This window comes from Carettochelys insculpta, chromosome 1 (assembly GCF_033958435.1).
Source record: "Carettochelys insculpta isolate YL-2023 chromosome 1, ASM3395843v1, whole genome shotgun sequence".
NCBI lineage: Eukaryota > Metazoa > Chordata > Testudines > Carettochelyidae > Carettochelys > Carettochelys insculpta.
Genome location: NC_134137.1, coordinates 242,346,166 through 242,368,806, shown reverse-complemented (window position 1 = coordinate 242,368,806; position 22,641 = coordinate 242,346,166). Strand labels below are relative to the sequence as shown.

Genomic DNA, 22,641 nt, shown 5'->3' with positions numbered 1-22,641 from the left:
GAAGGAATGGAAATTGTCCTGCGGCAGAACCATTAAGGGCTTTAGAGATGGAGGCCGAGGTGCCCTTCCCCAAACTGAAAGAGAACAGTCAAAAATGAAAATATTCTGCTGCCTGTGACATTGCACACCTCTATGCAGAGCCTAGACGTTACCGGAATAATCTTTGTACAAAATATGCCTTGTGAGGTATCTTTGAACATTAATAACTCTAGGATCATTAGCATGATGTACCTGTTCATTAAGAATTATGACTCTGTGCTGGAATTATGATTAAAGTGTGTTTAAAGAAGGCATGCGAGATGGAGTTCGTAAACAGGCCAGCCAAGGTCTTGAATACAAATGAATCAAGGCTGGCCAGAGAATACAGGATTGCAATTTACATGTGTGGTCAATGAAGCCATCAAAACTCCCAAGGTGGTTGAAAGTCAGCATGTCTGGACCATATAAACAAACCAATCAAGAAAACAAGTGGGGAAAGACCCAGCAGAGGAGAGAAAGGGTTTTAGTTTCAGAAGAATCATTTCAAAGATTTATTAGTTTATAAATGTGTGGGAGAAGGGACTTCAGGTGATAAGCAAGTGAATCAACTGATTGTGTATCAGCTATGATTGTCTTACACAAGTAAACAGAAGTTTTTTCTGAAAGCTGATAACTCACTGGTGATTGATATCAATGCCAAATATACGTATGAACACAATAGGAGGTATGATGAATACTCATTGATATGTTTTTAAAGTGTGTGGCGAAAGGGACAATAGCTGCCCAGACAGGAGAGAGTGGGGGTAGCTAGTTACCTGGCTCCTCTATAAACGAAACATGGTAAAATCACAACTAAGGAACACAACTTCATACAAAGGGAAGGAAGAACAGCATGGGGTCATCCTACTTCTTGTTAACCTTTCCAGCTACTGACGTAGCTCCCCAGAAGAGTCTGTCTTATTCCCCGGAACTTTCTTTCTGCCCCACCTCTCCCACAAACTTAATACAACTTTGTGGTGACCTCAAAACCTTCTTTCATCCTCTCTGTCTGAGGGAATACTTTCAATAGACCAATGAACATCAAGCTGACCCACTAGCTCCCCCCCAACCAACACCAAAAGAAGAATTCTACATGGACTCCCCCCGATGGTCGAAGTGACGTCTGGATTTCTATAGTCAATGCTTCTGCAACCGTGCACAGGCTGACATTGTGCGCAGACAACAGCAAGTGACACATAATCTCAGCTGTGTTGAATGCAATGCTGTCCAGAGACTCAAAAAATAACTCTGACATTATAATTAAGCTGGATGACAAAATGGGTGCTGTAGTCATCATGAATAAGTCAGACTATGAACAGCAGGTGGCTGCAGAACTCTCCAACCTACATTTTACAGACCTCTTTCCTCTAATCCCTCTGAAGAATACCAAAAGAAACTACACCATATTCTTAAGGAACTCCTTGCATCTACTCAGGACCAAATTCACACAGACATGCCTTCAGAGCCACGGACAGGATTGTTCTATTTCCTGCCCAAAATCCATAAACCTGGAAACCCTGGACAGGTATTGGCACCCTTACTACAGGACTATCCTGCTATGTAGACTTCCTCCTCAAACCCTGTGCTACCAGGACTCCTAGCTACTTGCAAGATACCACTGACTTCCTGAGGAAATTATAGAACAGCTGAAACCTTGCTGAAAATACGATCCTTGCCACCATGGATGCAGAAGCTCTCTACACCAATATTCCACATGAAGATGGACTACAGGCCATCAGGAACACCATCCCAGATGTTGCCATGGCAAATCTGGTGGCTGAGCTATGTAGCTTTGTTCTCACCCACAACTATTACCAACTAGGGGACAGTTTATGCCTCCAGAGCAGCGGCATTGCTATGGGCACCCGCATGGCCCCACAGTATGCTAACATTTTATGGCTGACTTAAAATAACATTTCATCAGCTACTGTCCCTTATTAGCCTTCTTTACTTACAGTACATTGATGACATCTTTCTCATTTGGACCCATGCTAAAGAGTCTTTGGAAGAATTCTACAGAGATTTGAACAACCTGCACCCCACCATCAATCTCAGCCTTGACCATTCCACATGTGAGATCCATTTCCTAGACACCACAATACAAATCACTGATGGCAGGATCAGTACCACTCTCCACCAGAAACCCACTGACCGCTACACTTACTTACGTGCCTCCAGCTTCCACTCAGCACACACTACATGATCCATCATTTATAGTCAAGCCCTAGATACAACTGCATCTGCTCCAGTGGTATTCACAGATACAAAAACTCCACAGTCTCTACCGGGCATTCTAAAACTTAATTAGCCTCCAGGAGAAGTGAAAAAAAAAAAAGAAAAAAAGAGATTGACAGGGCCAGACAAATACCCAGAAAGCAGCTACTTCTAGATGGGCCCAAGGAGGTTAATAACAGAACACCGCTTGTCATCACCTGTAGCCCCCAGCTCAAACCCCTCTAGCGCACTAATGACAATCTACAACATATACTGGAACATAATGCTGCCCTCTCAGAGGTTCTGGGTCAGAGGCCTGTTATTTCCTACAGACAACCACCCAACCTCAGGAAAATTCTCACTAGCAACCACACACCATACCACGGAAATACTAAACCTGGATCTTTTCCCTGCAACAAACCCCATTGCCAGCTCTGTCCACATATGTACTCTGCAGACACCATCGCTGGATCTAACCACCTCAGTTACACAATCAAAGGCTCATATTCCTGTATCTCCACCAATATTATATTTGCCATCATGTGCCAGTGATGCCTGTCTGGCATATATATTCGACAAACTGGACAATCACTTTGTCAAAGAATGAATGGCCACACAGCAGACATTAGGCATCTGAATTCACATAAATCCGTCAGTGAGCATTTCAACGGAGCAGGCCATAGTATCCATGACCTGAAAACTTGCATCCAAAAACAAAGAGGCTTTAAACGCCATATTACAAAGGGAGACATCTGAATTGCCTGGGTCTCAATCAAGATAGCAATTACCTTATGCATTACAAGGACAGTTTCCCCATCTTTGATATTTGTAGTAACCTCAGGCAACTCACTTATCTTAATAGACACTTGCTGGAAATAATTTTCTTCCCTCTTTTTATGCCCCCTCCCCACCATCCTTCTGTCCTAGGTAGCTGATTCAGCAGTTTACATTTACTTTTTTTCTATCTTTCTGTTAAATTCTCATTGTACCAGTTTACTTTTATCAGAATTTCCAGATCTGAAGACGTGGGTCTGCTCCATGAGAGCTCATCACCTAATAAATCATTTTGTTAGTCTTTAAAGTGCTACAGGACTGCTTCTTTTGTCTCATGAAACAAGTTCATTGAACTTGGGAAGATATAAGCAAGTAACAGAAGCCATCTTTGGCGTCCATCATTTACACAGACACAAGGGACCAGAAATCAAGCTGGCTGAGAAAGACTGAGTCTTAAATCAAGAGGAAAGATGAAGTCTGTGGAACTGAATGCAAGTGAGAAGCATACTTAGGCAAAGATCTTTTCCTTAAGGTGAGGGAGGCCAGCATTATGTACTTTTGTGGAAGGCTCAGACAGACTGAGGGAAAGTCAGCAATGGCTGAGAAGAAAGACTGGTGAGAAACATCTTGAAGAAAGCCTGGATCTTGCTAGATTAAGTCTTAGACTTTTAAAAACATGTTTTGTTTTGATTTACTTGTAACTCTAGCTTCATTTTTTATACATGAACTCACTGAATCCTATGTATATTTTGTTTTACCGTAAACCAATTTGATGCTGCGTACAGAAAGAGGGATATTTAGTTAAGTTAGTAAGTTGTGATGTGTTAAGACTTAAGAAATCTTACTATACCTCTGAGTTGCCCAGGAAAGGGGTAAACACTTTAGGGCATAGTTCTGGGGCAGTTCAGGACTGGGACTGTCTTTGGGGGTCACAATGCAGGTAGTAACCAAAGCAGGTATGAACTCCAGTGAGTCTGTAGTCAGTCTGCTGGGGTCAGAGTTGCTGGTTCAGGGTGTGACCTGAACGCTGGTAGGCTGGTTGGCAGTACCCCAGGTTGGGAGCTATGTCAGCAGATCATTGTGAAGTACACAGTGCTCTGGATTTGCAACCCTGAACCACGACACCATGGAACGTTCAGAAATGTGACTCAATTAAATTAACCTGAGTTGGAGGCATGTTTCAACTACTGGGCATTCTAATCTACAGAGAGGCCTGGGAGGTTCAGAGGTATCGTTTGTCAGGGATTCCTGCAAATGTTCCTTTTAGTTTCTTTTGCCCTCAGATTTCACATTGAGGTTCCATATGAAAAGCTCAAAGGGCAATTCCGTCACATTCCTTGAGAGGAGGAGTTCACAGCCCAAGTGACATCTTTGTTGGCTGTCTCAGCAGAGAGGAGAAACAGTGCATGGGCATAGACAGCCAACACACCTAACGGTAGCCCTTTCAGGGCACATTTAAGGACATCGGTGGGATGGTACCAGAACTGCCAACTCGAAGCATTAAAAATCATTGAGTTAAGCCCTCAGAATCATGACACTTGCTCATATTTTCAGATTCTTCACTGCAACCACAAAGGCTAAACACCTACTTGTTGCTTAAAATGCAAGCTGAAATTCTTATGCTATTATGGGCCTTGAGGTGCTGGTGTTTTACAATCAAATCTCCCACCAAACATACAACAGCCATTGTTGGCAATACTGTTACTGGAAACACTTCTACTAGCCCTGAGAGTCCAGCGCATAAAGCATGGATTTATGCAACATGGGTCAGGACCCAAACATGGATCGCTGTTAGATTTTCTAAGGGTCGTCGACTGGGCAGCTCCAAGCCACATGTGGCTCTTTAAGGAACCATTTGTGGCTCCCTCCACTGCTGCCACTCATTCCTCCATCTCCCAGTCCCTACTCTGCAGAGCTGAAATGGAACACAATTTAATTGTTTTAGTGTCCGACAGGAGGGATCCGGCCACTAAACCAATTAAATTGAGTTCCATTGCAATGCTACAGGGCAGGGAACTGCTCGTGCTGTAGGTGGGGAAGGAAGTAGTAGGTCTGCGGGGAAGCCACACAGAGGGGATCACAGTGGTGGCCCCGGGAAGGAACAGCAGTGGTAGTGCGTGGAGCTCATGTGAGGTAGGTGTGTGTGGGGGGGTGTTGGGGCTGAGAGGGGTTTAAGTCCGGGAGCAGGGGTGTTTTGGGGCTGAGAGGGTTTTAAGTCGGTGGGGGGGGGATGCATTTTTCCCAGGGGAGAACCTCCCCCCATTTTGAATTACCTTGGGTATCAAATTCTTACTGACTTGACGAGGTGGGTCCCCTTTTTGAAAAGGTTGGGAACTGCAGGGCCATAAAGGAAGGAGTGCATCTTCCAGGGCTATGTTTCACCTACCTGGATCTCAAAAGCTGTGTGTTTAATCTTGGGGTAGCTATGTCCTGCTTGTATTGTCATTGCACCTGTATATTGTTTATTTCACACGCACTTGAGTGGTTAAATGCCCTTTGAACTGTGGGGTTTCAGAAGAACGCTGAAAATTCCAAGGGTAGACTGTGTAACAAATAAAAAAGATGTCATTCCTGATGGGAACTTAGCAAATGCTAGTCAGGGATCTTATGAAGAGAGAGACTCAATTTGCTGGGCATATTTTAAAGCATTAGAAATAGACACATGTTTACGGACACTGGCAGGAAAGTTGATGGCAGATGCATATGAGACAGAAAAGATCTTGGATGGATGATAGTTCCTTGGGTTGATTGAAAAGATTATTTATTTACAGAAATTAATGGAGGATCATATAGAATGAGCTACTGTGGTTGCAGATTTCCCTTATTGGAGATGCTACATAAGAAGAAACATCTGCCAGATTCCACCTCAAATTGTGGCTGCAGTTCAGTGGATTGATTCTCATACTCTTCCAGGAACTGAAAGACCAAACATACGCCTACTTCTCATTAAAGTCAATGGGACTTTAGCCTTATTTAGGTCGGTAGAACGGGCCCACAGTTTGTAAAGTTCTTTAAGAATGGTTGAGAGGAAGGTGCCTTATGGAAGGATGATTTTATTATGGTTCTTGTTTTGCCTTATACTGTTGTGCTTATTTCTCGTGAAAACATATAACCATATATTCATATATGTATTTTCCTGTTTAGTAAAGTATGGCCTAACCTGCAAAATTAGCAGCACACAACTGTATTTTAATTTACACATATAATTAAAGCAATGAAGTGTATCTATAAGGTACTGGCATATGTTCACTCCGTGGTTATTTGCATGTGAAAACAGTAATTTTGCATATCAGTTAGTGTATAATCAGTTGTCACTCATTTTAATCACCAGTCCCCAATTATTATTGTGGGATTTAGAGTCGTGTATTTTTCTGAGTTTCTTATGTGACTTTTTTGATACATGCCTGATGGAGACTTTTTTGTAGTGTCTTTTTCACAGGAAAACAAAATTATTAAAACGGACATTAATTATATTTTAAAAGCAGGTGTGCATTACATTCTCTTGTGAGACCCTTGATGTCCTTTGGCACTCCAGAGGAAGATAAAGACACAGTGGCAGCCGTTGTACAAGCAAGAGTCAGAATACAAGTTAGAGCATCAAAGTTATTAAGAACAGGTGTTCTTACAGCAGTGGCACATAGTAATTTCACAGTTGCTCTGTGAGATTTATTGCAAGGTCTCATGGGAAGACCAATTAATTTCATTGAGCTGTTACAATTTATCTGGTCACTCTCATTACACAATTCCAATGAGGTGGGTTTTCTCTGGTTTAATAATACTAAAAAAAACCTAATAATCCCAAAGGAAATTAAACCACAAACAACTATATTAAAAAAAACAAAGGGTCTGGCTGAAACAAAACACAGTAAGGAAATTTAAAGATGAAGGAAACTGTCCTTATTTCACCTTCTGGTGCCTGAGGACTGCTGGGATTTCCAAACCAGGCATGCTGCTAAATACATAATAGCATCTGGGTGTGGCCAGATCCTTGGAAAGGGCAAAGTCCTTACAGCAAACCATCTGTACTTCCTCTCCTACCTTTGAATGGTATAGTTATGTGACAGACTGGAATCACCGAAATCCTTACAGCCATGTGTTCAGGGGTGGAGTGAGACTAAGTAGGGCCTGGACTATCCAACAAGGCAGGAGCCCTTCTTGCAGCATCTCCAATGGGTAGGGAAGGACTCTAAACTGCTGTGTTCTCCTTCAACTCATAAATTCATGCTCGGTTCCCTGGCCTGTTGTCTGGAAGAGGAGGCCAAGAAATGTCAGGGTTCTGGGTCTTGCAATGAGTGCAGGGGGTGGGACTTCATGATCTCTTGAGGTTCCTTCCAATTCTATGAGTCTAATGACTTGGACTCAGTACTGAGGGGTGAAGAACCAAAGTGGGAGCTGCTGTTCACACACTGGGGGTAGCAGAGACTTGGAGTCTTGTTCAGTGGTCCCAAATTCAGAGGCCTATGGACCCCAATTCTTGTGTGCCATGATTTCAGTCATACTGCTGCTGCACACTATCACATCAAAGAGAAAGTAAGAAACTTCTCTTATGTTTGTGGGCTCAAATTGATATGCCTGTACACAGTATAATAAGCTTTATCAATAATAATTAACAACAATAAACTTTAATGTAAAGATTAATAATAATAAACTTGAAAGATGATTTGGCACTTACACATTTCTGTACAGTAAAAGTTACTATATTCAGAAGAGCTAGTTTTAAACATAAGCACTAAAAATTGTGCACATGTGCAAAGATGCCAGTTTCATATGTAATTTGTATGGTTATGCTTGCAAATTTGAGATACACACAGAAAAAAAATCAAATCAAATAAAGGTGGATTGTATGGTCCATGTACTTCAAAACAGGACCTGAATCCTTTAGATTACTGATTGTAAGCTAGCCCAGGGTGACTGTGATTTGAAAGTTACGGATTGCAAATCAGTCTCTCAAGTGAAACTCATTCCCAGTAGACTTATGCCAATGTGAAAATCCCCTACACAATTGTTGCTGACTACCACTTGTCAATTTTTTTTGATTTTTCAGAATGATCATGAAACCAAAAATAGCTGTGATTTGCCCCAAACTACCCTGGCTAACATCTGTTATGTCAATACTGGATTTGGCTCTCAGTGCAAAGAATGGACATGGAGCCAGCTAGTAAACATTTCCAAAGGGACAAATTCTAAAATAAAGAAACCAGCTTTCCATGCTCGTTTGTTAAGCAAATACTTGCGTTGATTAAAATATTTGCTAGTTTCATTATGACAGCTCTTGGCTGCATGATCTTTGCTCCCAATCCAATTACTTTGCTCCATCTGGTAATATCTTGGAGGAGCAGTTTTGCCAACACAAACTACTTTTTTAACCATCATAGCTTTGCCATCAGCTTCCCAAACAGGGTGACCACATGTCCTGTTTTGGCTAGAACCTTGACCATGTGTGCAGTTGGCCTGCAGGGGGCCTTGGGCAGGTGGGCAGCAGAGGGCCTCAGGCTGGCCCTGCACACAGGTGGCTGGGACTCATGCCAGCCATAAACATGGGGGAGAAAAGGGAGCCTTGGGCCAGTTACATGGGCAGCAGGCAGGGAGGGTCAGAGGAGGCATGGGGGAGGTGCACGGTGACACTCGGGCAGTTTCCCTGTGGTGTCCCATTTTCCATTTGGTCCACCCTAGTCCTAAGTACTCTTGTGTAATGTACTGAAAAACTATGGTCTCTCTCTCACCCCTCCCCTCCCTTCCAGTTCAAAATTATTATCCCAGAGCAGCATTTGGTGAACTCTTGAACACATTGAACACAGAAGGGTTTCCTGTACCACCCTCCTGTGGTGGTGGCACTGCAGTCGCAGGTGTGCGCAGCCCCTGCCAAATATACTATGCATCTTCCACAACTTCTGCATTCCTGATGACATGGCTTGCAAGTACATATCCTAGCACCATGTGCAATAAACACAGCTTATTTGGATGTTCACTCTCCTCACTGAAATCCCATTAAGTAAATAAGCACCACGGTCATTCTAAAAGGCTCATAAATTCAATGTTTGTTGACTCTGCTGCATCGTATCAGCATCTTTTACAATATGCAGCTTAAAAAGAGATTAAGGAACAGAACTGCAAGGTTATTAAAAACTCCCACATTTTAAACACAGGACTCATGTCCAAGTGGACAGAAACGCTATGTGCCCAAAATATTCTGCTGTTCTTTAATACTTGATACTACATGCCCTCTGTTGGAGGTCTGTATCCCACAGTTGTATAAAACTGATCTAACAAGTCTTTTTTCCACTTCTAGCAGCTCTGATTCAGATTACTTTCTTGAATGAAACATGGGTTGTGACTGACCTCTTTCCTGGCCTGAGGTCCCAGGGTTATTACCCTGAGTCTGCGTTAGATTCTCCTAAATCGAGTGCTGTTCCCTTACTCTGGAAGGGGATTTAACCAGAGGAAAAAATACATCAGAAAATGCACACAAAAGCGGCGGGTTTGCCATAGCACCAAGTCTGTATTTTCTGTTTCTTAGAATTTTCCATCAGTGAGGTCTGTAAGCCCGTTATCTCTGTCACACATTTAAGGGGTACAACACATGCACAGTGCTGCTGGCTTTGGTAGCACACTCTGGGAGTAAAAAGTCACACAATCACACCCCCCCTCACAGGAGGTGTCTGTACTACTGTGTATTTACTCAGTAACTTAGTTTTCAGTATAATGATATTTTCCTCCTCCACTCCCTCACCACTTCCTCTCTGCAATGACCCCATCAGTAACTGCTGTGGTGCCTGGAAATTAACATGGATCATTTCTGCACTTTTTGTACCTCAGGCAGTAGGCACTTCGTACACCAGAGAATTTGCCTTTCCAGCCCGCTAGTGTGCTTGTGACATAACGGCTACGTCTACACGTGCACCCAACTTCGAAATAGCTTATTTCGATGTTGCGACATCGAAATAGGCTATTTCGATGAATAACGTCTACACGTCCTCCAGGGCTGGCAACGTCGATGTTCAACTTCGACGTTGCTCAGCCCAACATCGAAATAGGCACAGCGAGGGAACGTCTACACGGCAAAGTAGCACACATCGAAATAAGGGAGCCAGGCACAGCTGCAGACAGGGTCACGGGGCGGACTCAACAGCAAGTCGCTCCCTTAAAGGGCCCCTCCCAGACACACTTTCATTAAACAGTGCAAGATACACAGAGCCAACAACTAGTTGCAGACCCTGTATATGCAGCACGGACCCCCAGCTGCAGCAGCAGCAGCCAGAAGCCCTGGGCTAAGGGCTGCTGCCCACGGTGACCACAGAGCCCCGCAAGGGCTGGAGAGAGAGTATCTCTCAACCCCCCAGCTGATGGCCGCCATGGAGGACCCCGCTATTTCGATGTTGCGGGACGCGGATCGTCTACACGTCCCTACTTCGATGTTGAACTTCGAAGTAGGGCGCTATTCCCATCCCCTCATGGGGTTAGTGACTTCGACGTCTCGCCGCCTAACGTCGATTTCAACTTCGAAATAGCGCCCAACACGTGTAGACGTGACGGGCGCTATTTCGAAGTTACTGCCGCTACTTCGAAGTAGCGTGCACGTGTAGACGCAGCCAACATGTACGCACAAGGAGAAGTATCACTAATGGTTCATCCCTCCACGCCACCCCCATGGGGACCACCCTTTAGTTGGTTGACCATAATGTCACAGCTGTACTGTTGCAATGGCAAAGCAGACCATAAGTTCTGGTGCAATAAGTCCTTACACTGAAATCTCACAGTGCTCCAGCCCATCCTTCAATCTCTCCTTCAGTCTCATCCCTGGCTTTCTCAGCAAACTGCAAACACAGGCTCATGCCTACTGTACACACTGTGAGCATGACGTACCAATGCATTGGTGCAACATTCCGTCTGTATGTGAGATGTGACATGCCCGTACCACTGAGGGTGGAGGTTAGGCCTTGTTTGCATCTGAATCAGAATGCCTAGCATGGGCACACTGACCCCCTCTGCACCTGGCATTGGTTCAGTCCCTCCATTGCCAGCCTCATGGTGCAATTCTCTAGTGCAGGTGCGACCTAAACATTAGGAACTCTCCTGGGAACTGACAGTGTGTAGACATGGGCGGTTTTGTGCTTTGCATACCAAGAGAGACTGGGAAGGGGGAGCACAATGGGAGGTGGTTAATGAGAGTGGCCTTAGCTGATTGGTAAAGCAGCATCTGCTCACTAGCACTGGACAGGGACCTGGCTTACAGGCCCACTAAAAACTGAAGTTTTTTAAAGGTTTTTTTTTTTTTATTGCAAAGAGAGATTCCCATGTTCAACTCTGCCCTCAGGGACTACTTCCCCATGCATCCTCCCACCCCACCAAATGTAGGTATAAAACACGTCAGTTATTAAAATAAATCATTACTTTTTATGGCCTTGACACTCTATGCCCATTTCTGTTGCTAGAGGAGGAAGGGTGTAGCTACTAATGTTATGTTAACTTGATTATTTGAAACCCCAGCACCCAAATTTTCCTACTGCATCTAATGAACTGGCAGCCAGTCTCCTTACTGATAACTCCTTTGCCACTGAGTCCCAATCATCTAAACCAATTTAATGCCACCCAAGCTCTGGGATCTTCCTGACCGCATTCAGTATTCAGGTCAGAATGCAGGACAATTGCACAAGATACATTTGAGTTGTATGCACACATAGACCATGCTTGGCATGCTGCAAAAAGTGGGATTCTCCTCTAAGGGTAGGTCTTCTCTAGCTGGAAGCTCAACCTCATTAGGATAGCCAGGTAAGTCTATCGTTGCTTAGCTGGAATTGCATATCTACAATCAACTTTAAAGTCTAATGTAGACCTGGCTGAAGTATCTATCCATAAATGTTTCCTGTATGTTGGTGCCACTATCTGCTAAGTTCTTATTCTGAGGTTTCTAAAATGGAACTTCCTTCCAAATCTGATCTATGCATGGGAGCTGGCATGAGGCCTTTACTGCAGATGACTCAGCAGGCGCACATATGGCTGTGTATATCCTCTCCCTACACAAACAAACTTCAGATACTTGCTAGCTGCCCAGCTAGCCAGCAGGCATCTCCGACATATTGCCTTAGGAGAGAAAGATAAAAGGCCGAGGCCTTCACAGTTGTTTTACTCTGACATTAATAAAAATGTCAGAGTGCCACAACTCCATAATAAATTCCGTGCTTGAGCCAGTGCTGCAGCTCTTTCCCCCTATGGCTCTAAATCACTCGCGTTATTCCTACCCACTTTCACACTTAGATGGTGGCTGTCTGCTCGGGCTAGAATCAGACAAGCACAGGTGGCAGCCCCTGCTGCCAAGTTTGCCAGTCAGCGTGAATTCTATAAATACTTCCCAGTCTCCTCAGAGGCTGTTTGGTGAGGGAAAAGGAAGCCCTGGCAGGACAATGGGCTCCTTGTTATTGTTCAAAAGCATCTCTTGACTTTCTCGGCCCGGCATTCAGAAGCATTTTGGGCTGGCTGCAGGTGGTGCAGGCCCTGTGCTTTGCCGCTGCATAAAGGTGGAATGAGAGATTCCAGGTGTCAGGGTTGGTTTTTTTTAATGAGCACATTTCCAGTTTCATACCTTCTCTCTGTAACAAGATCCACAAATCAGATGGTGACAGAAAGTTAGATGGGGTTTGCTACCACTGCTATTCAGCAGAGGCCTATGGTGTATCAGGTGCACCTCTTCTCTTCTGTTTTCCTTTCAGCATTTGTTTCCCCTTTCAGAAGATGAAACCACATATTTCTGTTTCAGCCTCCCTCCCATCTGTGAAGAGTCTGGAAACCAGAGCACTGAGCACCAGGCAGAGCCACCCACAGCTGCCACTGAAGCCCGGAAGGTGTGCTAGAAGTGGTTGTGTTCCCTTTCGCACCTACAAGGGATTTTGGCAAGTGGATTCACACACACAGACTCACAGGCTATGCTACATCCTTCCCTGAACCCCTCCCAACCTCATTACATGTTACTCTGGAGGGAATCACTGTGGAGCAGTGCTCTGTAGAGCACATGGAAGAATGAATTCCTTTGTGGTTTCCCCATAGCCTGCAGTTCCAATGTGTTCAGCTTCTTCTGCACCCGTCTGTGAAGGGTCTGCACCAGGTGGCCTCTGACACACAGGAAGTCAGATTAGGGGCTGTCCATGAATTATATAACACATTAGGAGATCAGTGGGTCCTTAATTTTCAGTATGCGTTTCAGTATTATGAAGTGTTACAAGCACATAAACATAGGGGCTACGTCTACAGTGTCCCAAAACTTTGAAATGGCCATGCAAAGTTTAGTATTGAAGTGCTGAAATACATATTCAGCGCCTCATTAGAATGCCGGCGGCCGCAGCACTTCGAAATTGCTGCAGCTCGCCTCTGTGTGGCTCGTCCAGATGGGGGTCCTTTTTGACAGGACCCCAGCAACTTCAAAATTGGTGAAGTTGGTGGGGTCCTTTCGAAAAGGACCCCCGTCTGGACCAGCTGTGTGGCGGCGAGCTGCAGCAATTTCGAAGTGCTGCAGCCACTGGCATACTAATGAGGTGCTGAACATGTATTTCAGCACTTCATTAGTAAACTTCAAAATGGCCATTTCAAAGTTTTGGGATAGTGTAGACACGGCCATGGAGATATACATCCCATAGAGCTGGAAGGGACCTCAGGAGGTCATCAAGTCCAGTCCCCTGGTCTCTTGGCAGGACCAAGCACCATCCCTTACTTTTTCAATCTATCTGCCCCAGATCCCTAAATGGACCCCTCAAAGACTGATCTCAAAACCCTGGGTTTAGCAGGCCAATGCTCAAATCACTGAGCTATCCCTCCATCCACATAGGTGGGTCTTCAAAAAAATTACTGATATGTAATTTTTGGACAGCCCCTTAGATGCCCTTGTGGTCTCTTCTGGCTTTAAATTTTATAGCAAGAAGGAATTGCATTCCACTCAATATTTGACGTAGCTCCAGTTTGCCATATAAATGGCAAAAATCACAAAAGATGCATCTACACAGCCCCTCTCTTTTGGAAGGGGCATGCAAATAAGTGAGATTGGAAATGAAAATAAGGCATGGATTTAAATATCTTGCACCTCATTTGCATATTCCCACGTGATCAGGCTTCTGGAAAAGCCATTTCTGGAGGCCAAAGAAGCCACGTGGGGGATGTTCCTTTGAAAAGAATCCCCCCTTCTTCCTGAAACAAAATGCAGGGTATAGTCCTGCCACTCCCAGAACCCGGAGAGGGGACTGCAGCCTGTTGGCCAGCAGGCACAGGAACCACCAGGAATGAGGCTGCAACCTGCAGGTTTGTGGGTGTCCTTCCTGGCTGTGGGGGTGGCTGCTCAGTGCAGGGGTGGCTGCACAGCCATAGGGCACCAGGAATGCAGCCTGGCAGAGAAAAGGGCCAGCTGCCCTACAACAGGGCCTCCCTAGTTCCCCAAGGAATGGGGCTGCTTCCTCAATGCAGAGGAGCAGGAAGGGTGGGTTCCTTAGCTGCCCTACTCTGAAGGGCACCCCAGCTGCTCCACATTGCTGAGTTCCAGAAACTGGCTGACGCCCTGTAGTGGAGCTCGCAGGCTCCAGAGCTGATTGCCCTTCAGGGGCTGCCACCCTGTGTGTGTGTGTTGGTGGGTGGGGGGCAACTTTCTGGCTGCAGGTGCCCTGCAGGTGCAACTCCCTGGCTTCCTGACACTGCAGGGAACCAGAAACTGCCGGGGCTGCTACTCTGCAAGGGGAGCTCCCTGGCTTCAGGGGGTGCTTGCTTTGCAGGGACTGCTGTGCTGAGGGGGGCAAGGTGGCTCCCCACCTGCCCCACAGCTTTGGGTTCCAGCAACAGGGCTGCCACCCTGCCTGAGGGACGAGGGCTCCCTGGCTGTGGACGGTGGCTGTCCTACACGTGGGGCTCCTGGCTTCCCCATGCTGTGGGGCTGACATGGCGTGGGCGCGTCCTAGCTGCGGAGGGCAGCTACCTGATGGGGAATGAGAGGAGGCTCCCTAGCTGCAGGGGCGGCTGCCCTGCAGGGAAAGTCCCAGCTCCACGGGCAGATGCCCTGCGGCAGGGATGGGGCTACCTCCCTGTAGGTGTTTCCCCAGCTGCAGGGGCAGCTGCCCCACAAAGAAGCTCCCTGGCCGCCCAGCACTGCTGGGGCAACAAGAACCCCTTGGAATCTTAGATGGGGGGTGTGGTGGCACCCAGACTAACCTCTCCAACATACCCTGCCTTACCCCTATGGCAGGGGCCCTGGCTCCCTCTCCTGCCACTGCCTGAACACCTGGCTGGTCAGTACATGCTGCTTGTGCTGCCCATCCGGCACTGGTGGCTTTTGCCAGCAGCTGCAGTTGCACTGACTTGGGGGAAGGGCAGCTCAGCAGGAGGAGTGAATATGGGACAACTGGCTCCTTTGTTTAAAAAAAAGTAGGAACGCCTTTGTGATGACTAAAATATGGGACTGTCCCAGTGAAAATGGGTCAGATGGTCACCCTAGTGTGTGCGTGCGTGCGTGCGTGCGTGTGTGTGTGTGTAAATAAAATAATCTGGACCCCCAGAAAAATAATGTACAGGTCAAACCTCTCTAATCCTGCATGCTCACATGGCAAGATCTGTAGTTTGGCTTCATTTTAGTAAGAAAGATGTCCACTTTTCATGGGCATGGCCAAGATTCCCATGGCCTCATAAAGTTTGTTTCCGGCCACCAGTCCTGGCTCTCAGAGTTCTGTGCTATTATTTAGCTGCAATTTACCCCTCAACGTCTTCTAAGAGCCCACTTCTAAGCTGTGGAAGTGTTGGTAATGCTGCTAGACAATATTGATCTTCTGTGGTTTGGCAAATTCTGTTATTGGGCACCAGTCACATCTCAAAGGTGCCGGACTGGAGAGGGTCAACCTACATATATATTATTAGTGCACGTATATAAACATACACACACAAACATACCTAAAACATTTGGAACAACATTTTCCAAGTATTTGAATCCCACTGAAAGTCAATGGGAAAGTCTGCGGATGTAAGCTCCTAAATCACTTACACTCTTTAAAAATATGTACACTTTGTCCACTATATTAACACATCCCCTCCTGGTTCAAAAACTCTCAGCTCTTAATGCACAGCGACACTACATATTATATTGGTATTATCGTACTCTGGAGACCCAGTCATGCACATCACTGTGCTAGGAACTGTATAAATAACAATTCAAGGCAGGAAGTAATGTGTGCTGTGCCCAAATGAAAGGGTACACATAAATGCATATCACCTCGATGTCTCAAACCAGACAGGCAGGAAAACTGCAGCTTAACTAACATAAAAGATCTAGTGACTGCTTCTGGATGCTCATGTGTTGTGTCTAGCTCCTGAGCTGGGGAATTAAGAGCCTAGTAATTAACACCAAATTAGTTCAGAGCCTGTTGAGAGTCTACGTTCATTCACTCTGATCAAACGCCAGGCTATAAAGCAAGCAAAAACGAAGAATGTTGCTATTTTTAGGATTATTGCTCATCATTTTAATATATTAAGCAAGCCAAGCCTGATTTTAATTTTTTTAACTCATGGAAAATCTGCACTTATGGTACTGCAGAATATCATTGTCAAAAGCCCCGACTCTTTTAATGGCTGCAGATGAATTTAAAAAAAAATCTTTTGCTTAGTGACCACAGCAAATCATATTTTTACAGCTGTCAAGGTTCTCATTTAAGACATAAACCAGAATCCAAAAGGGATTTTGTGTGTTTGTTACATGAATATAGCCTACTTATAATAGCACAAACATTTCTTATGCTGAGGCAGGGGAAGAAAGAATAGCTGAATGGGAGAAGAGGAAGGTCAGGGCTTGCCTGCAATTTTGTGCTGGCCAGAAACGTATTAATATATCCAAAGATAATAATTTGGAGGTTCAAGTTTCATATCCCAAGTTACTGTTTTGTTTATATTTTGAGTGCAACTAGTGAAAGTCAAAAGGCTAGATTCCCTGTTGAGAGCTGGTTCCTTTGCCCTATATGTAGGTAGTGCCAAGAACTGGAAATGTGCTTCATGTGATCCTCAGAGAATTTCCCTAGTGTAGAGAAATTCCCCACTGGCATAGATGGATCTAGATCCCACATTAATTGTACTTCCCTTTTTGCAGTATAAGGGGCACACCAAATGAGGGAGCACATGTGGCACAACGGTACAATCGTCCTCTGGCATAAAGTCTGCTAAGGACCCTCCCCCAGAAGTGTATTTTAAAGCAGCCTTGTGGCTCTTCTAAATACCTCTGGGATAAGGGCCAAGTTGTGCTCAGGCACGAGATAGAATTTGGCTCAATAACTCGGTGAAATTTCAGTATGGTTTCAGGGACTAAAGGGAAAGAGGGAAAACTTAGAACTAAATTCACTATAAACAGTGTTCTGCTGCTTCTCATGCCCTTTAAAACCAAGTATTGAATTTCTTTGATTTTTAAGTGAGCTTAGTGCTGATGAGGAGTTCTGGTTTGGTAACACTAGAAACTGGCACCTTTTGCACAGATTCTGCAAACACTTATGCTTGTGAGTGATTCTTTATGCACATGGATAGGCCCACCAAGTTCAGTGGCTGTATTCATGTGTGCGAATGTCTCCCGGACTAAAGCTTGGTGCACAGAACACAAGGTATACGGCCTTACGCTCCCACCATGCCCCCCCAGCATGCTTGAGCTTTGAGTTGTTGAGTTGTTTTTTAATTGCAACAAGTGGACCACAAGCTAAATATGAGTCAACAGTGTGATGCTGTTGCAAAAAAAGCAAACATGATTCTAGGATGCATTAACAGGTATGTTGTGAACAAGACACGAGAAGTCATTCTCCCGCTCTACTCTGTGCTGATTAGGCCTCAGCTGGAGTATTGTGTCCAGTTCTGGGCACCGCAGTTCAGGAAGGATGTGGAGAAATTGGAGAGGGTCCAGAGGAGAGCAACGAGAATGATCAAAGGTCTAGAGAACATGACCTATGAAGAAAGGCGGAAAGAATTGGGCTTGTTTAGTTTGGAAAAGAGAAGATTGAGGGGGGACATGAAGCAGTTTTCAGGTATCTAAAAGGGTGTCATAAGGCAGAGGGAGGGAACTTGTTCTTTCTTGCCTCTGAGGATAGAACAAGAGGCAATGTACTTAAACTGCGGCAGGGGAGGTTCAGGCTGGATGTTAGGAAAAAGTTCCTAACTGTCAGGGTGATCAAACACTGGAACGAATTGCCAAGGGAGGTGGTAGAATCTCCATCACTGGAGATATTTAAGAAAAGGTTAGATAGATGGCTTTCAGGGATGGTCTAGAAAGTGCTTGGTCCTGCCATGAGGGCAGGGGGCTGGACTCGATGGCCTCTCGAGGTCCCTTCCAGTCCTACTCTTCTATGATTCTATGATTCTAACTGGAGTTTGTACTAAACAATTACATTAATTTTTTTAACAACAAGAAGTCCTGTGGCACCTTATAGACTAACATATTTTGGAGCATGAGCTTTCATGGGACAGACCCACTTCTTCAGATCATATTACTTAATTAATATTAATTATTATTGGTATTAATTATTAATTAATTAATATTAATTTATTCTGTTTAAGCACTGCCTATTATAGAAGCCTGCAGTAAAATTCTGTCTGATGTCCTCCTTGCACTCCAGCGCCCTGCCTTCCAAAATAGAAAATGGCCTTTGGTCTCTGAAACCACACCTACATCCCAACACAATTACGACACAGCTGCTCCATATGAAGGAGCTATCGTCTATGACTTACAAAGTTGCCAGTTGTAATATCTGTCATACAAGCCCCATGGATGGTTGTTACATTCCATGAACAGATATATCATTTACCTGGAAAAAAATGCACCTGAAATTAAAAAAAAAATGTTTTGAATTTACTAAAAGGGCTTTTTAAATTGGATAATACAGAAAATAAAATTGAGTCCAGCCGGGTCTGTTTAAGATGAGACCAAATCCTGAACACCTCCAAACTTTTGGAAAGTTCAGATCCATCCCTGAATTTAGGGCCTCAGGATCCATTTCTTGTTCTGACCACCTTAGAGCCTCATAAATGGATGGTTTTATTTACTGGAAGAACTAAAATGGTAAAATAAATGTTTAGATCCCGAATCCCTCTAACATTAGCCCATGTGATAAAGGTGTGGGCAGCAACAGTGCTCAAAATAGCTGTGTGCTCTCTCAAAATGTGTTTTGTGTGTAGCAGCATTATTTTGAAATAAGCTACTCCAGGATCTCTCTTCTGGAATAGCTTATTTTTTGCTCTGTAGCTATACCCTGAGTTAACTCTGCAATTAAGACATACTCTTAGCTGCATTAGATGGTGGGATGTGAATTCAGAGCTTCCATGACTCAGTGAAAAATAGCATGTTCAGTATCTTATGTTACGTGTTCTGGTAAAGGCACGTACATATATAAAAGCAAAACTATATAAACTTGTTTACTACACAAGGTTATAATAAATGCACTACTTTATAAACTGCAGATTTATTCATGTAAAGCATATTCGTGCTCTGATCCTTTGTTTCTGTTTTACTACTGCCTTTTTCAAATTGCCAATTGACTTCAGGATTTATTTTTAACTTTTTTTTTATGAACAGCTGGGATATATTAAAAATGCTTTTTCACAGTAGCGTTTTATACTAATACTTGGTAATGACACACCTGTAAACACTCTGTATAACTAGGACCTTTAGGCCCCTTTGGAATGTGTCTGCCACAGTTTGCATGTCAGAAATGCTGGCTAACACCACTACTGGCGCCCAGCTGAAAACTTGCTTCCTCATGTCTTGCCCCTTCTTAATCTCTCGTGACACAATGTTGAAAGCTCTAACTTACCTACAGAAAGAAAACCATCTGCCAGTTATTTACCTGCTCACACGCGGCTCAAGTACCCAAATATCACCACCACAAGTCAAGGTAAATGCTTTTCTTGGAAAGAGCAGAAGCTTGGGCACAGTGATTTGGTTCTGCTGCCCCTCCAGCTGCATATGTAAATTCCATTGCCCCTTGATGGACAAACAAGGCTCCAAATACCACGTCTGACAATCTACCTATGTCTGACTAGACATTAAATCTCCTGTGAGAGTATATGGCAAATGACATTTTAAGAGCTCCACATGGCCTAATATTAGAATCATAGAATCATAAAATCCTAGGGCTGGAAGAAACCTCAGGAGCTCTTCTAGTCCAGCCCCCTGCTTCAAGCAGCATCAACCCCAACTAAGTCATCCCAGCCAGGACCTTGTCAAGACAAGACTTAAAAACCTCAAGAGATGGAGAATCCACCACCTCTCTAGGCAATGCATTCCAGTGCTTCACCACCCTCATGGTGAAGTAGTTTTTCCTAATATCCAACCTACACCTCTCCCTCTTCAACTTCAGACCATTACTCCTTGTTCTGCCATCTGACACCACTGAGAACAGTTTCTCACCATCCTCTTTTGAGTTCCCCTTCAGGAAGTTGAAGGCTGCTATTAAATCACCCCTCAGTCTTCTCTTCTGTAAATGAAACAAGCCCAAATCCTTCAGCCTCTCCTCATTACCATGCTGATAGTCTTCATGCTAATCTATTATCCCTATCTTTATGACGTCACATATATCACACAAGTAAACATAAGAGTCCAAATTCAGGGTGCCATTTAAGAAGGATGGAGAGGCACCTGGCCCGCACATGGGTGGAGATTAGTGGTGCACGTGTAACTGCCCACAGGCAGGCCCAAACCTGGGACTTCAGTGCAGGCACCTCTACAGCTTGAGCTAAAGGCCAGCTGGTTCTCAGCTTAGGCTGTAAAGGACACTTATACTTTCTCTGTGAACTCGTCTCAGTGCCCCTACATGGAACAGTTCCCCACATGTAGGTGTGTGGGATACATGTGGGACTTCGTTGCCCACACCAAACTGGATAGTTGCAGAGGAACCTCTGCTCCTGCCCCAAACCACCCCTGTCTCCCTCAGAGTGCGCCCCACACCCCCTTTGGGCTTGGGCTGGACACAGTCCCCTGGAGGAACATGGAGGAATATTTGGGGTGGAGGGGATGAGTGGTGACACCAGACAGTCTGTGGTCCAGGTCAGTTGCCATGTGTGCACTGGGTGTAGCTGCCATGTCCTCCAGGTTGAGGAGGTTGTAGTCCTTGGTTTCTGTTAATCACTAGGTGCCAGTGGCCATGGTGACTGTGTAGGATGGCATGGTCTGACCTTATGCACACACCACCACAAGGAACAGATTTGCCCAGCGCACGACCGTGCCTCACAGTAGCACCACCATCTCAGATACAGCCCCTCCCGCATTCTGAGCTATGCCCCTCCCAGCCCAACGCCTACTCACTCCATCCTTAGTTACTCCATACATGCCCACAGCCTCTAGCTACCCTTCCCTGCACCATGAGCCATCCCCTCCCAGCACACAGCCCCTCACTACTCCCTCCCTGCACCCTGTGCAGTTTTTCAATTTTTTGAACAGAGCCCACACTGAGTTATAATTTTGTGTTGCATTCCCACTCTGACCAACACCAACCCATAGAGGCTTGGCAGCCTCTGAGGCAGAACTCCCTCCCCAGACTCCCCGATGTGGACCTCATCTGAGCCCCAGTGGGCCCTGCCTGCCCCCTAAATATAGAAGTCAGATTATGCCTATGAAAAATGGAGTTTTCAGGTTGTTTAAGTAGCCACTGGGATCAAAGTAAAATTCTCTCAGTCCCATATCTGTACCTGTGCCCAAACTACCAGCCAAAACTCCTGGTCACAAGGCCACACATGTTGCAAACATTATTATTTCCCTAGTTTCCTTTCCATGAAGGACAGCATCTTCAAAAATGCTTCGTGTTGGCCTAACTCTGCTCCAGTTGAAATCATTGGGTATTTACTATTGACATCAATGGGAACAGACCTAAGCCAACACTGAGGGCTTCAAAAATCTCAGCCACACTGGCCAAAATGCCATCATCTTCTGTTGAATGCTAAGGAAAAGGTGGTCACAGAAGTGTAGGAAAGGAAGGGACCTTGAGTTGTCACCTAGTCCGGCCCCCCAGCTCTCAAGGCAGGCTTACCTAAGAGACAGACCATTCCTGAGAGGTGTGCCATGTCCAGGTTTTAGTACCAGTGATTAAAACTTGATGATAATATGAAAAGCAGCCACATAACATTGAGACAAATTCTGTCCGCAGGGAATGGCAATCCCAGTATCACCCTGAAGACAGAATTTTGCCAACATTATTTAAACTCCCTTTATAAATTTTAATTAGTAACTGGATTGTGACACTGAAACAGTCTTTGAAAAATGTGTGTCAGACTTTCGACTGCTTCACCATTAACTTTTGCATACCTGATGCATGCAGACCTTTGGTAATGCAAAAGGAGAGGCAGGTACCGCTTCAGAGATGCTGTTTACAGAATTGTGTGGCTGGCTCTATAATTAAACTCTGACTCCAAGCTCCCTGAACTTGGTGAATTTCATGGGACAATTCCTTATGGGTGTTCTAAAATATTTTTCTCCCAAGTGCTATTGGCTAATTCCAGACAAAAATTGTTAGGGTAAGGCTTGAAAACATTGTAAGTGTATTCCTTCTTAGTCTAGCCAAAATGGCCAATTGACAGTGACTTAAAAACAAAGCTTTGTCTCATGACATGCTCAAGATTTTATAAAAAAAAGCTTTAAAAGTATCAAGAGAAGCAACA

The 22,641-nt window shown here is 44.8% G+C and overlaps 1 protein-coding gene across 1 annotated transcript in view; it reads right to left on the bottom strand.

Moving 5' to 3' along the window:
• The window catches only part of LOC142007131 (potassium voltage-gated channel subfamily KQT member 1-like), a 702,875-nt gene that overhangs the window by 36,553 nt on the left and 643,681 nt on the right, over positions 1–22,641 (bottom strand). The window lies entirely within an intron of this gene.